Here is a 12610-nt window from a genome sequence, read left to right as displayed (position 1 = left end):
TAGTGCAGACAAAAACCACATCAACTTGCTCTAAGAACAGCATGAACAAATGCCAGCCCTCCTGGCTGCCTCACCAATAGCTGTATTTAGCTGCACTGAAATTTTACAATTTCACTCATTACTGGGCAGTGACCTATACAATATCCTTATCTGCCCTGGGAGTGCTCATGCATTCCATGTGGTCAGTGTTTCCTCTCAAGGATAAATGCTGCTAGTCAGCCCATCCATCCATCCATCCATCCATCCATCCATCCATCCATCCATCCATCCATCTTTGGTTATTTTTAATCATATAACTAAATGACCACCTTCAAGCTTTAAAGGGTAAGTGTGATTTAGTTTTAGACCTTGGTGATGATTCAAAGTACTATCCAGTCATAAGCAAAGTCCTCAGCTGTGCTTTCGGGGTTGTTCCCACTATCAGTATCAAATGAAACTTTAATTCAAGGCTTCAATATGACCAAGAAAGAGAGAAAAATTGAATCTCTAACTGCTTACAAGTCTTTCCTGCATTTTGTGGTTTGCTCACCTTAAGACTCAAACAAAGTCATAAAAATTTTCATTTAGAGCCTGTAGAAAGTTCAGCTGCATCCATACACGGAGCTCACTGTCAAAGAACATGCCCATGTGCACCTGGCCACACTATGTTCCTGAAAGGCAAGCAATCTGTGTGGATTTGTAAGGAAAATACACAGGCGGGGTGATGGTGGAACTGGGAGGAACAGGAAGAATAATAAAGAGACGCTCTGGAGAGCTCAAAAAACCCCTACACCTATAAAAACACAGCATTTTGTGTTGCCAAATTGACCACATCCTAACACAGCTTGGCATTTACAGTAATTTGATACATGGCTATCACAGAACTACTGCTCTTGTTGATGGGAAAAATCTTATTCAGATGCTGCTCCTCAAGCAGGGACTTTCAGTCGATCCAGAATAACTCAAACTCAGCATAAGCTAATGCCTTCTACTTCACCTGCTCCATTTAACACCTGGGGCCAACCCAACTGTACTGATCAGACCCATGAGTTCACTTCTGTTCCTCACTGTCCATGAACCAGATGGTGAGCACTGAAACTCCACACTGTGCAGGTCACAGAGCATATTTCCTCTTTTCATCTATCCTGATGGTAATATGCCTCACCCTCAGCAAATTACTGTAAGGATCTGTTGGTCAAAAGTGAAAGGAATATGAAAGTCATGAGCATTTTCATCTATACACAAGTCTGGGGTGTGCAGCCTGCTTAGTGAAGTCCACAAAATGAAGTACCCCTTGAGCAAATCCTTCTCACTTCCCAGGATCAAAGTACCAGTTTCATCAGTGTTGTATCACAGTAGGAGCACGATCACTTCACTGCTGAGAAAAAAATAAGCACACTGTCTAAACTGCTTTTAAAAGAATGGGAGCTTTCCAAACCACCAACAGAATTCACACACCTTCCTTTCCACCACAATACAATGTAGAAAGACACTGCCAAATATCATCCCTTTGTGGCTGCACTTGAAATTCCCAGGCACTGTTGCCAAGATGCTTAGTTAACTACTCCTTCCTATGGAATTTCACCTCACTTAGTTTTTAAACACTTTTTTATGGCCATGAGGTATAAGACAGTTTCTCCTTAACCATTACATTAGCATTTCTCCCCAGTCAGCCATTCCCCCGTCTTGCAATCTTGCTGGCTAGTAAGACATGTTTTACCAGAAGGATGAATCTGGAACATTAAAAAAGGAAAAAAAAAAAAGACAATAGATAAGAAATTTTTGTTTGTTTCAGAGGAACTTGACAATCAAAGAGTTAATGAAAAACACTAATTTCCCTCTGCCCTCCAAAATAAATACATCACAAGGATTACAGTGTCAGGTGTGGGTCACAGATTTCCAATTACAGTGGTATTACACCACGCTTTCAGTTGCTTCAAGTTAATACAATAGTGCTGGACAGCAGCACGAGTTACGTGCCAAGCCCTTCTGAAACCTCTAAAAGCCTAAAGATAAACAAGGAAGAAGTGCTAAGAAATCTATTCAGAGTAGGAGAGAGCTATTCAGATGTTTCCCCATTCTCTTTTTGTTGTTGCTGATGGGTTGGTTTGGTTTCTGGGAGGGAAGAGCGTTTTGTTTGTTTTTTCTTTTTCAGGCTCAAATTTCAGATATACCCACAACCAAAGGACTTCATGGATATTCTGCAGCTTCAGTGGGTTGATGATCTCAGAGGACTGCTATGGTTTTCTCTTAATAGAAGCTACTGGTAAGGCTAACACAGGCATCTTGGGATTTCAGGTAACAACTACAGAACAGTAATTGTGGGTCAAATCACTGAAAAAACAGTACATGCCAGAGCTGGTCACAGTAATTATTAATTCCTCAGGGCTAATGCTTGCCACTGCTTCTGCAGACAACCAGGGGGCCACTCAGAACTTTCCTGCAGCTCCAGCTCCTGTGTCTTCCAGGCAGACTGTCAAGCTGGTCTGCCATGGGAGCCTGCCTTTGCTACTCTTTCAAATTTTTATGGTGCCTAAGATTAAACTATGCAAAATTATTTTTGTGCCATACATAATCGCAGGTTTTGTTGCTAGGACACTTTCAGAAGGTTGACAAAAAAATAAGGCAGTCTTTGAAGGAAGCATTGGTGACCTTCAAGGTAAAGTTTCAGGAAGTAAGCTTGCTCCAGGGAGCTTTTGAGATTCCTTAAGCTAGGAAAAAATCAATTTCAGAAGAAACAGCAACCTTGGCAAACTGGCAAATCAACCATCTTTTCAGCTGTACTCAACATGGAAAACACACTGGACAGGCACTAGGCTTCTTACTGATAACATACACAAAATAGGCACACCACTGGCACTGAAACTACCTCTGAGAAGGGAAAGAAGCAAGTAATTTCCAGGCTAAGCCACTTGCTGAGCAGCACTGTGTACTTTGCAAGTGACAGCTCCGTTCAGTTGCAGAAGCGACGAGTGAGGATGTACACACTGTGCACAAACCATACACAGATCTTACAGGGTACACCAACAGAGAAAGATAAACCTGCCCTAGGTATTTATTACATGATGCAAGTTACAAACAATACATCAGACAGCTGTTACTTTTAGAAACCAACAAGGTGGGGGTTGTAAAGAGACTAACATCTCAGCACTTCAGAACATAGATTAAATTCCTAAGAAAAATATTAAATGTTCCCGAAGGAAGGTTCAGAGAATGTATATGTCTTTCTTTCAAAAATCATATTTTTCTCAAGACTTAAGTATTTCATTGCATAAAATAAAATAAAGTTACCTTAAAAATAGTATCCTTCTCAAGGTATCTCTGTAATAATTAATTTTTATTTATCACAGGAAAAGAAGGGCTGATGGAAGCTATATCTTTGCTGCTGAGTAAGCAGAGCAAAAGTCAGCAAATACTATGCAGTCTTATCACTACATTTCCTTCTCAGTCTCTAAGACGCAGAGGCTGCCATCACCTGACCCCTTCCTTCCTGACTTACCCGCTGAGACACTTTGAATCTCATGTACCAGAAATTTCTCATTTTCTGCTTATTCAAAATATTTTAATTTATGATACAATTTTTGTCTGCTGCTTGAATTGCTGTTACTTAGCACTACACGTTCCAGCTTAGCTTTTTTCCTGCTGTGGATTTCCTTATGCTATCAAAGCATCTATTTTTGTGATGTGTTACCTGCTCCAATCCAGGAAGTGTTAGTGTTTGGTCTTGTGCCCAGAGAGGAAAGTAAAGCAAAAGTTATAGTTTTGGCTGCAACCACAGAATTAGAAGTCCCAGTCTCATGACATGGGTCTGGGGAGATGGCTGGGAAAGACCCAGCACAGATATAGTAAAAAATGAAATGAACAGCTAAGCAGTAACATCCTGAGACAGACTGATCCTAAGTCTGTAAGTCTGTGTAACTGCAGCTTAAGACAGTGGGTAAGACAGGAAATACCGCAGTCAATATAGTGTGCCCACAAAGCATTCTGATCAACTCTCTTCAAACTCTTGTGTTTCTTGTGTCTTCTAAGTTGACCAAGCCCATGGCAGATCACTACAACAGCGCAGCTGGATCAGATATCCAGTCCTTCACACTATGGCAATTCACTCTTTGGGCTCTCTTCCCCTGAAAAATGCATCAGATGGCCCATCACTGATGCAAAATCTTACTGCTGTCACATTTGTGTAGCTGCAGACACATATTGCACTACTTTGTGGCCTGGGTCTATCAACCATCAAATTAACCAATAAAGAATGTATTAACAGTGAGTTCACTTGTTCAATGGGCTTTGTTACCTTTCTAGAAGCTACTCTGTGCCAGTGGCATGAGAACAGTATTTTGGAAGCAAAGGGCTTCTGAATAGTGTTACTTATTACTAAAGCAGGCAATTCTAAAAAACAAACAGTGTTTGGCAGGAGAAACTTTTCATGAGACTGACCAGTAAGAAAAACAAGCTGAAGATCAGTGATTCATCCATTTACCTAGATTTTCTACCTCTCATTTATTTGAGAGATGTGAATTTTATTGTTTTCAATAAAACAATAAAATGTTTTATTGTTTTAAGATGTGATTTTTATTGTTTTCACCCCACTGCTGCACCCTGACTTTATAAGACTCATGTCAGCTTTTGGCCAGTTCCTGGCATAAGAGGCTTACCTGTGATGTGGCAAATTTCTTTAAGAAGTTGTGAGAGAACAGCAGGAGGCATAGCAAATACACAAAAATGGGAGGGAGAGAAGAAAAGCAGCACTTGACTGCTCTGCCATCACAGCCAAGTCAAAGAAGTTGCTGGTCAGCCTGGAACAAACACTGCTCAAGATAAAGTGGTAAGAGAAGCAAACGTTGAAAACAGTGTTTGCAGGACAAGTAAGGTTCACAGCTTGCTTTCACAGTGCCCAAACCACGTGATGTTTTTCCAACAATGAATTCAACTAGACCACTAAGTAGTCTGAACAATAAATTCTGCCTTCAGTAGGAGAAAGATTTCACACTCACAGAGTAGATGCTGCTGAAATGAGCAGAATGCACAGATCTGTATAGCAAGTCTATGGGAAAACAGTGGACCAAGAGGAAACTGGTTTGTGTTAAATAACACTTATTCCAAGTTAATTTCTTAGTCACTGTCTTTAAACACAGAAGATATACACTAAACTTTTGGAAGTCCCAGACTGTTTTCTGCTTGTGAGCGCTTCAGAGGCAAATACTGTGAGAAAATGCATATGAAGTCACCAGTTGAAATAATTTATAGTCATAAACAATGTCCCAGAAGTCCTTTTCTTTTGCAACACTTGCAACAGGCCTAGTCCCATTCTTTTTGTTACCTGTTAGGTTTAATTTACTTCAGGCCAAAAAAAGCACAACCCAGTCTTAGAACAAGTATCAATTCATACAACCACACCTTTAACTAAACCAGCTGAAACCTACACATTTTGAATGGATGTATTAGAAGTATTACTTCATGATCCTACAGTTAAACCCATACCAAATATCCATCACATGGCTGGAAGGATCTGATAACCATCAAGAGATTCTCTCTAGCCCTACTGGTTTGTAGAAACACAGTGATGTTGCAGTGATATTGCTTTTCAGCCCAGCTCTCAGAACAAAACCACAATCACAGCACCCCAAAGAAACCAAGGGCCCAGACCAAGCAGGAGCAGAAGGTACCAGCTACCACACACCCCCTGCAGCTGGATGCCCACAGAGGGAAGCTCCACTGCAGGTATCCAGCCTAGACCTCACTGCCAGTAATTTTTCTGCAGAACTGACACAAGTAGGTCACTCGGTGTCACTGGAAATGTAAACAACCACTACTGAGGATGCTTTTCCCCTTTATAGGTGAGTTTCAAATCCTGCACCACATTATGCACAGCAAGTGTTTTACATGCTCAGAAAGCATTCTGTGAAGATAGCACTGTCCTTGACAGGGTCTGTATTATTGTTCTAGCAGAACAGGAAGGAAAATGGTTAGACTAAAAACAATACAACTTTTGTAATTATAAAAGCTAGTTATTAACTGACCACTGAAATCCAGAATTTCATCTACATTAAAGAGAGAATAAAGCTATTCAAGGTTGGAAAGTTATCTAGCTTAGCCAAGCCTATGGAGAAAATGCAGCACTCCTTAGAATTTAACTTTGCCAGAAACCCAGTGAAAGGGCAATCATATACATGAACCTACATGATTTTTTCATAACAAATTTCTATTTCAGATGGTCTAGGACAAGTCAGTTTACCACCCAAGGTTGGAATGACAGAAGCTCTAGTGATCCTCAGGTGGTCAACATAATTCTGGAGTGCCAACTAGTGTTTACACAGTGATGTTCAGATGCTGTAAGTTCCAAAGCCTTCTTTTTCAAGCAAACCAATAGGTTTGCTCAAAGAGAAGATATTTAATGTGTACAAGTCGCCTTGGTGCAAAGGATCTGTGACTCTGGAAATCCTGGAGAAAAAGAAAGAATACTTTTCTGAAAGAAAATTATTGCTTATGCACATATGCTATAGCATAGGATATTACTTTCCCAGTTTGACTGAAGCCTAAAGATTGCCTTATGTTTTCTTAAAGATAGTCCACAGGACTTCAAATTATCTTTATGGTTATCTTGCATTAGTTACAAGGTTTGGTGCAAATATTGATGTTTTCCTGAGAAAATCAAGATATTTTCTTTGCAAGTTGACCCACACTATTAACACCAACCTACCATGGTTTGCATCAAACCCCTGTAATTCCTCTGTGGATAGCTCACAAAAAAAGACCTCAGCTGGGAGAGGATCTTGCATTTCTACTCTGAGGTTTAGCACTGGATTACATCCTATTGTTGACATCTTTTTCCCAACCAGCACGTCAAACAGATCTTCCAGCTCAGCATATTCTGTGATTCCTCTTCATCCACCCCGAGAGGGGGAGACAAGGGGCTTTCTCTCATCTGGGATGAGCCATTTGCCTTCCTGCCCCCCCAACTCCAAACAGTCACACCTGCAAACAGTGGCCAGACAGATCTAACAAATGCCACGTAGTCCTAAATCCTTGGGGAGCACAACAACTCGTGTCCCAGCCATTAAACATCACCCTTATTATTTCACATGCCTGAACACACGTGAGGGTGTCTTTGGGCTGTGCATGAGACAAGGCTGTTAGACTCAGCTGTTCCCAAAGCACGATTGCAATGACACTGTGTGCCAACGTGACTATTTATACACAAGCGCCTGGCACGTCAAGGCTCTGGCATTATCAAGATGTTCTTCAGTGCCTTGCAGATATGTCCCTTCTCCCCATAATCACTCCCCAACACCTCCACTGCCACCTCACCTTTTCATATGTCATTAGTAGAAATTCATTTCTTCTGGGAAAAGACACACTGCTCTTGGGAAAACAAAGCCTTCCCCTCTGGGAAGACAACTGAAGATCTCATTAAAACAGAAGCTAAAGTTATGACTAATTTAAAACCACACATCACCATTACACAATTAAAACAATGAGACTAATAGAAGGCAGAACTTACAACCTGGTGACTGCTGCTGTACACAAGAAGCAAGGTAGGTGAGCAGCTAGGGCCTCCCTGAGGGAAAGGAGGAGCAAGAACTGGAAGGATGCGTGGGCACCACGCAAACAGAGGTCAGAGTAAATTACTCATTGTCAATTCTACAGTAAAAACAGAAGCTTTATTACAGAAGCAGAACAATTGGCTTTGAAACATGGTTTTAGCTATAAGTGAGTGCATCTTCCTAGACATCTCTGGTAGAGAAGAAAGGGAAAGAAAGAAGTAATTTTCTTAAGCCTCAAATCCTTTCAATATCAGGAAATAGAAATTCCTCCACACCACAAAAAAGTAAGTATGGAGGGTAACTGGCTTCCTCTTTTTATGCACAAGAGGGAAGATCCATAATGAAATCATTCCTTGTTTACCCATTCTCAAACAAATGGAACTTGATGGTGTGCATCCTGCCCCTCAGATCTGTGACAGTCTGTAACACCAGGCATATGAAGATGCTGGAGCAAAGAGAAACTCCCTTCAGTCCTTCAAGTACTTCCTTTCGGGCCAGGCCCACAGAGTGATGCTTTTTGCAATAATTTTTTTCAAGGTTCATATCTGTTGATGAATTCACCTGCCATACTGGGAGACAGTTTGACAAAAGTCACGCTGAGGTGCCAGTGGGACAACGTGCAGTGCTGGGGTACTGCAGACACCTTGAGCAACACCTGCACAGCATCAAACTAGAGACATGCCCTGTTTAACTGCAGACTTTCAGCAAAGCAGCAGAAAACAAGCAAGAACGCAGTATGTATGTTAGTTATGTCTGTACCTGAAGTACTGAAGGAGTAAGCACACCAGGGAGCAAGTCAAGGGCCAGCACAAGGGCTGGCAGACCATGTGGGCTCCTTTGTCTGTGGAGAACAGGCCCAACAAAATCAGAAAGGAAACTGAAACAAGGAACCCTGAGGATATTTAAGGATTCTGTGAAGACATTTCACTAATTAGGCCTTGAGAAGACAAATACTGGTTTGAATTTCTCCAAGTTGAAAAACGATCCCTGGAGGAACACTGTGGGAATTGCAGAACCATTTGTGATTTCATCATTGGATTATGTTCCATCAGAACTCCCACTGCTCCGCCTTTTCTACAGAAATCTGGACAAGCAGGATTCAGACAGCTGAACTTAGATGTTCGTGTCTTTGTGAATGCTCACAAGGTGTCCTACTTTTCAGCTGCTGCTCAAGAAGAGGGTGGATCAACTGTGGGTCATGTGCCAGCCTCACACAAGTGTTTTGGATCCCTCGGGACAGTCACCTGGAAAGGCACCAGCCACAGACATCAGGCCACTGACCCATGCCCAAACCTCCGGATGCTGCACAGGCAGCACTTTGGTGCTATGTGCAGTGTAGATGGATTCCTCAGGAGATCCTGCTCCTTCTGCAACATCTCCCACCATGAGGGCCTGTCTGTGCCAGGGCTGCTGTAAGTGTTTCCAGCTCCAAGCTGCCTTTGCAGTCTCTCTGCTTCTTCCTTCCCTCCCACAGATGCTTGATTTTAACAGCACAAAGAGCTGTTGACCAAGCTCTCAGCAATTCAGTTGGAGCTTTTGCCAACAAGGAAATCGTGATGGCAGTCCGCTTTCTGTGGGTGGAGAGGTCACACCTGCAGCCACCAATGAAGTGGCATGACAAGATTTTTAGTTTTGCCTTCCTGTCTTTCAATGTCTCTATATATAAAATATGAATGTTTCGTAAACATACTAATCAAGGATTCTTCTGGATTTCTTTTCTTTTTTTTCCGCCTCCAAGCTGGAGAAGAAGAATGCTTACGAAAGATGTTTCTGTTCCTAATTTCTGTTCAGAGATTTAGCAATCTATGATACGAAGACCCAGAGCCAAACACTACGCAGCAAACTTGTGCATGTAACTCCCTGTAGACATGAAGCATGATTTGCTTCTCTTTTCCAAGACTTATCTTGCCAAGAAGTTGGGAAATTCCTGTAGGACACATCTTCTCTTTGTATTTTTATCGGAAGAACAAAAAAGTTGCTGAGGGTTTCTTTTTTAGATAATAAAAATATGCAAAATATTTAATGAGAAGAAATAAAAACCACAATACCCTAAATTATAGAGATCTCTTTTACTCCTCTGTTTACAAAAGCCAAAACCTTATGCATACTACACACCACACACATGGAAATAAGATCCATGTGACACACTGCAGAGATATGACACACCAAAGTTGTCACCTGTCTCATACTACCTACCTACTTCCAGGAAGCAAGAAACAGCTCCAGCAGTCCTGAGTAAATGTTCACAACTTTTTTGTTTTGTGATTTATCACAGTGTGGGTTTTTTTCTTTTGGGTTTGGTTTTATTTGTTTTGTTTTCATTTTCTTTTAAAATCAACCTGCCGGAGGAGTGCTTCCTTCTTTCACACGCATAAGTTACAGAATTGCGTGATAAAAGCAGAGAAGGTTGCAGTTGCCCAAAACGATGGCAATTAGGAAACATACTGAGCAAAAATTGACTGAAATGAGACCACAAGACTGATTCAGTCCTTTATGGTCAGAAAGGCCCCAACTTCAGCATTGGTACCCTTGAGAGTATCTCTCATTCCCCAGGAGGAGGGTGGGTGGAGGGGAACACCACACTGAAGCAAGTGCCTGATCTGTAGGCTTGGCCCAGCAGGCCAAAGGCAACGCTGCTCTGTGGCAGGGGAAATAAGCTGCCAGGGGAAGGAAGGAGGGAAGCATCAAGGAAACGTACTCTAGGGTTTCTTAGCAGCAGCACAACGGATCTAAAATTTCTGTGAACAGAGCCTTCACCCCCATTATGATGATCCCCATCTGCTCAGTGGTAGCACTGAACTGCCTTGCATCAGTCACGTCACCAGTCCTGGCTCAATGGTGACAGTCCACCAAAAGGTCACCCCATGTTTGCCAACTGATGGCTTGATTCAATGCTCCACTTGTTCTTAGGCCTGCGAATTGCTCAGTTTCACCCAAATGCTCAGTAGTTTTTGCTCAGTATGGATTAGTGCTTGGGAAGGGAAATCTGAGGACACTCAGAGCCTCAGCACAGCAAATCATTACTCATGTGCAACCTCTACACTGCACCTCTGCTAAAAGCACCTCATCACTGAAGGCATGCAGAGATCACAGAATTAGCTCAAGCAGCTACACCAGGGCTGCCTAACCTCCAAACAGGAGTTAACATGGAAAATCACAGCTGTTTTGCAACAGTAGAAGAGCAAAAATCCTTAGAAGTAATATTTTCAAAATATTTCCCTCCTTTAGAAAAAATAATCAAGTATAATTATTTTCCTAATAAAATTTAAAATAATCATCATCATCTATAATAAAGGTAGAAGTATTTCTATGAACACAACCACGGTGTACCAATGCAAGATATTTAAATTTATTAAAAGGCAAATACTCCTTAGACTCAATGCAAAATATACATTATAAACAAGAGGTTTCTGGATTTCCAGTCAAGCATCATAAATAACACCCTAGGCTGAGTCAGGCCTAATTATTACTTGCATCTTCTACACAAAGAAAACATTAGTATTTCCACTTTTCTAAAGAAAGTCCAGTATTGTGTCATTCAGGAAGGCCCTGCCTTGCATTAGTTTCAGTTTCAGTTGTCCCTAGCACAAATAGAAAAACGTCTCCCTTCACTTGAGCTATTTCTGTCAATGTGAGGCAATGAAAACTCCAGCTTCATTTTCCCTTGGGTTATGGGTGATGCGGGCACATGCCAGGTGGGTGCCTCAAACACACCCACGTGGGCCAGACCCTGATCCTCAAGAGCTTGCCTCCACATTTCCACCTGCCTTTCCTCCCTGGAGGCTGCTAGCAGAATGAGGCAGTATTTCCCTAAAATCCTTGAAGGGCTGCGAGAACACCCAGCCAGCTGTCCTGATCTGATGGCGACTGTGTCTCGGGGTGTGACCCCAGCGAGTGCGAGACGGGCAGCAAACACAGCGCCTCAAGGAAAAGCACCGGCAGCTGCCCCCGCGCCTTTGTGCCCGGCTCCAGAACAGGACCCAAGGCAAATCCAGCAACCCTCAGCCACTGGAACTTGCTCTGCTTTATAAAATCTGTTATTTTTAATTGCATACTGACTTTTCATAGGCTGACTTCATTTGTACCTAAAAATTTCTCGTGCTGCTTAACTTGGATAACACAGAAATTTAAAAATAACATAAGACAGTCTCCTGACTAACAGAACATCGAATCGAATGTTCTGCATTTAATACAAAAGCACGCTATGATATATATTATATATTTGTATATGTATACTGCATGTTATATAATGTATATACACAACAATAACAATATGTATATATATACACACAGAGCTTTTGCACATCCCTGTGATCTTTAGATCGCAGTTGCCAAGGGCGATGGATTTGCCACAGCAAAACAAAGACGAGCGGACCAAAACAAGATTAGTAGTTGCTTAAACCAAATCTCCCGCTGCCCGGCGTTAATCATTGCCAAGGGCAGTCATTTACCGCGCCGTAAACCGCGGCGGAGCCCTGTGCCAGAGACCGGGGAGGGAAACACACTCCGAAGGGCCGGGAGCAGCCGAGCGCCGCCGCCGGGGCCGCAGGGCTGCCCGCTGGGCCAGGGCTTGCCGAGCCGCCCCTGAAACCGCTCGGTGCCACCGAGCCCGGCAGCGCCCTCCGGCACCGCAGCCCGGGGCACGGCCGCACCCCGAGCCCCGCACCACCAACAGGCCAGCCCCGCCGGAGCCGCTCCGGTAGCCCCCAGTTGTACGGAGGTCTGACACCCCCCGATCCCGGTCCCGATCCCAGTACCGACCCCGCACGGCTCACCCGCCGCCGCCGCCGCTCCTGCCGCCGCCCAGGGCCGGGAGAAGCCGGCGCGTCACCGACAGCAGGCGGGGCCGCGCTGCCCGCCCCGCCCGGGCCCGGAGACCCAGAGGGGCAGGGAGGCTTTCCTCGAACAGAGGCTGACAGTCCGGGCCGGGAGACCCAGAGGGGCAGAGAGGCTTTCCTCGAACAGCCGATCTGACAGCCGGGCCCGGAGACCCAGAGGTGCAGGGAGGCTTTCCTCGAACTGCGGATCTGACAGCCCGGGCCCGGAGACCCAGAGGGGCAGAGAGGCTTTCCTCGAACAGAGGCTCT

General features: G+C 43.5%; 1 protein-coding gene across 2 annotated transcripts in view; it reads right to left on the bottom strand.

Annotated features, from left to right (window-relative positions):
- The window catches only part of SNX10 (sorting nexin 10), a 36229-nt gene extending 23908 nt beyond the window's left edge, over nt 1–12321 (bottom strand). The window contains exon 1 of one of the 2 annotated variants that reach the window (XM_059476903.1): nt 12299–12321. The gene's annotated coding sequence lies outside the window, so the exon portion shown is untranslated. Of the gene's footprint in view, nt 1–12284 lie in introns of both variants that reach the window. The other variant, XM_059476911.1, reaches the window with a different exon arrangement.
- Nucleotides 12322–12610: the final 289 nt, after the last annotated feature.

Source organism: Ammospiza nelsoni, chromosome 1 (assembly GCF_027579445.1).
Source record: "Ammospiza nelsoni isolate bAmmNel1 chromosome 1, bAmmNel1.pri, whole genome shotgun sequence".
Taxonomy (NCBI): domain Eukaryota; kingdom Metazoa; phylum Chordata; class Aves; order Passeriformes; family Passerellidae; genus Ammospiza; species Ammospiza nelsoni.
This window is presented reverse-complemented; position numbering and strand designations above follow the sequence as displayed.